We start from the raw sequence: 3888 nt of genomic DNA on the forward strand, positions 1-3888 counted from the left end.
TGGCAGTGGCATTTTGGCTGTTACCTGAAGGAAGGGGAAGAGTCAGAGAGGTGCACAGGTGTGAGATCTTAGCTCCTGCAAGGAAATCATGGCAGGGTCCTTTATTGAACTAATAAATAGAGTTAATGTTCTTTATCCCTTTTCCTTTCTCCTTATTCCAAGCAAGTGGACTCCATGTGAGGTGAGGATGACGAATGATGAGGGAGATGCATATCCTGAAAGACACTGTGGGCTATCCCAAGGGGTTTAACATCATCCTATAAAGAGCCATTGAAGAGAAGGATATAAGGGGAGAGACAGGTTGAATTTGCATTTCAGAAACATGACTCTGGCTTTAGTGGAAGAAGATTGTCAAGTTGGATAATGATACAGTCTGGTCTGCCTGTTGTAGTGTCCTGTTCATTTTAGCATTTGTCTTAGATTTTTCATTTTTTCAAAGATTTTATTTATTTATTTGCCAGAGAGAGAGGAGTGAGAGCGAGCACAGGCAGACAGAGTGGCAGGCAGAGGCAGAAGGAGAAGCAGGCTCCTGCCAAGCAAGGAGCCCGATGCGGGACTTGATCCCAGGACGCTGGGATCATGACCTGAGCCGAAGGCAGCGGCTTAACCCACTGAGCCACCCCAGGCATCCCATTAGATTTTTCATTTTTTTAAATAATTAGGAACTCTATACTTCTAGCTTCTGCCATTGACTCTTCTTCTAGGGTTTGAAATATATGTTAGGGAACAGAATTCTCATCTTAACATGTGATTAAGTCTAAAATACACCTCCCTTTCAAGGACAGCACGCAAAGCAGTCATGATAAAAGAGCCAATGGATAACTAGATTCTAAGTCCTTCAGGTCTTGACTAGTGGTGGGAGTAGTATGTAAAACTGCTTTCCTACCTGTACCAGCCAATTGTGTCAACCTGTGATATGCTGGAAACTATAATGCTCAGCAGAAAGTGAGGGACAGGAAAGGTGAAATGCACGTGAAACAAGGAGCAGAAAACAAATTGGGTGTTCTTGTAGCATATAAAAGGAGAAGTCCCACTATAGTAGTTTTGTTATTTATCATGTTATACATCCACAACTATTTGCTTGGTTTTATTATTTGATAGCCTTTTATTTACCAATAAAGCTTTCACCAGCTGTGAGTTCAAAAAACTCAAAAGCACATGTTCAGTGAAAAATTAGGTGCTGAGTTATTGTTTCTTGAGAAAGTTGATGTTCATCAACAAAATGATTAAACAAGATGGCATCACTTACCAAATGAAAAGCAGTAGACAGAAATCACTGAGAGCCAATCTATTACAAAATTTAGTATTTGTAAGAAAGCTGTGTATGACTACAACAATTTAGTATGTGCATTTGCAGAAACTATGTTTTCTTACCACTCTGTAAACATAACTTTTCAATAGATCAAGTAACGCTCTGTTTATCTTCAATTCCTAGTCTTCTAGTGCATCTGTGAAAGGTGAAGGATAACCATTGTCTCCATTAGCAGGAGAGAAATCTCAATCATTGATGCCGGTGATGTATCAATATTATCAGATGCTTCAATTAGAAAATCCATTATTTCCAATAATGGTCCTTTTCCTAAACAAGTATCATACATGGAACCAAAGTAAGCCTTTTGGAAGTTTATTTGATTGTCACTGTGACTGTTACTGCAAGTTTAGTTTAAAGAGAAGTTCAACTTTGAATAAGAAATTATTTTGTGATAATATAGATTTTGGTGAAGCACAGACATGAAGTTATGAATGTTGCTTTTATACTGAATTAAGAAACTTATGGAGCTGAAATGTACATGGATTTTGTCCTACACACTTTGTAACACCAGAACCATTCTTGGGAGGGGGCATGAAGCAAGCCCCAAGTTCCCAGCATACTTTCCATTGTCCCACCAGGCTTCATTTACAAAAAGAAAAAGAAAAGAAACTTTTAAAAGAATTTCAAGGGCTTCAATTTCAAGAAAGTAACAGCAAAAGCATTAAACCCTAAGCATGGGGCCTTCTGCTCATGGGGCCCTGGTTATGTGCATGCCTGTGAAGCTGGCCTGGGATGTAATCAACTTACCAGAAAATGAAACCAGTTGTGGGGTTTATATGGCTTTGTGCATTCCAGGCCCTTGACTCCATCCTACTTTTTCAGAGAACCAGGAGTATGATCTCCCTCACTTTGACGGTGAACATAAACATGCACAGTCCCATCTGGGAGAAAGTCCAGTTGAAATGAGAAGGGGTTATTCTAAACTGAAAATGAATGCCCTTCCTCGATCAAGTCTTTCCAGGCCCCTTACTGAGAAGAAAACTCCTGGCACCATTAGAGCCTGATGCAGAACCCCTCAGGAGGTTGAACCTACAGTGGAACAGATGTGTGTTCACACCCACATGTCTCTTTTTCCCTTTATTACTTTTTATTTTTTCCTAGTGGGGAAAATATAAACAAACCAGAAACACACACATGCACAAATGTGAATGTGTTTAGTCTAGACTAAGCTTTGTATTTGGTTCTGGTTTTCCTTTGGGTGGAATGCAGGGCAGGGGAAAGAATATGAAAGCTTCATTTGGCTTGGGAAAAGAAACTTCTGGAATAAGAACTACTTATTTAAAAAAAAAAATTTTTAAAGATTTTTATTTATTTGACATACAAAAATCACAAGTAGGTGGAGAGTCAGGCAGAGAGAGAGCTGAGCAGAGAGCCCAATGCAGGACTCAATCCCAGGACCCTGAGATCATGACCTGAGCCGTGAGGCAGAGGCTTAACCCACTGAGCCACCCAGGCACCCTGGAGTAAGAACTACTTTAATATGTAGTGAACTTCACATCATCTTGTTTGCTTCTGTTAACCGATATGCAAGATAGCCATCATTATTCTTATTCTTTGGGCTGAAGACAGTAAGGCTCAGAAAAGTTAAATAACGTGTTCAAGGTTGTTCAAGACGTGGCAAAATCAGAGTTTGAATTCATGTCTGTCTGACTGAAAAGCTGTGGTCTTTCTTTGGAGATTAGATTCTTGTCCTCATGCAGCAGACTAATCTTTTTCCCCAACAGGGCGTGCTTAACTTCCTGGCTTTCTAGTGGGGAAGGATGCTATTCCTCCCCTCTCAGTTCCCTCAATAATCCTGGTAGCCACACTGGTACACTGAGCCCATGTCTATGAGAGAGGAGAGAAAAAAGGGGGAGGAGTTTTCCTCGCCCAGTTAATTTTCCTCTCTCCAGTGTTCAGATGTAGATGCTGTACCCACTGGATTGTGAAGGCAAGTTCTTTCCTTTCTGGGCTCTCTGAAACTCTGAGGTACATGGCAATCTGCCACTTAGCGTCTCTGACCTTTTGAAAGGACTGGCGTCATGATTAAATATTTGAAAAAAGCACTAACTTTGAGGAAATGCGCTTCTCATGTCTCCTCCTTCAAACTTACCCTCAGCCCTTGCTCCACCTTCCATTCTTTGACCCCATTTCCAGGACAGGTAGTGCTCTCTTGAGTCATTCTTTCTGTTTCCGGATGGCTCACATTAATAGTGACTCAGAATCGCTCAACAGCCCTCTCTTCTCTGAAAGATCTCATGGTTAGATTCAGTCAGTGGCTTCTGGGTGTCTTTCTGTCCTTCCATTGTCATTCTGCACAGCCTTGGGGTTTTCCCTCTTTAAACATTCTGGTTATGAATGGTTATCATGAGAGTGAGTGACTCACCACTATTTAACTTATCAAGGGGTAGGCGAGGTACTGTGACATCAGCTGCTGGCGTGTCTTTGGAACCAGACACATGCCCACCCACACCCACACTACTTTGCTTTTGTCATTTAGAGCTGAAAGTGCTAAATAGGGCAGGATCCCAGTGTTGTAACACCACTGTATAATGTTTTCCACTGACGCTTTTCAGAGAGTCAGGTGCACGGCCCAG

This window comes from Enhydra lutris, unplaced genomic scaffold (genome assembly GCF_002288905.1).
Source record: "Enhydra lutris kenyoni isolate GAN:26980312 unplaced genomic scaffold, ASM228890v2 scaffoldscaffold3, whole genome shotgun sequence".
In the NCBI taxonomy this organism is placed as follows: Eukaryota; Metazoa; Chordata; class Mammalia; order Carnivora; family Mustelidae; genus Enhydra; species Enhydra lutris.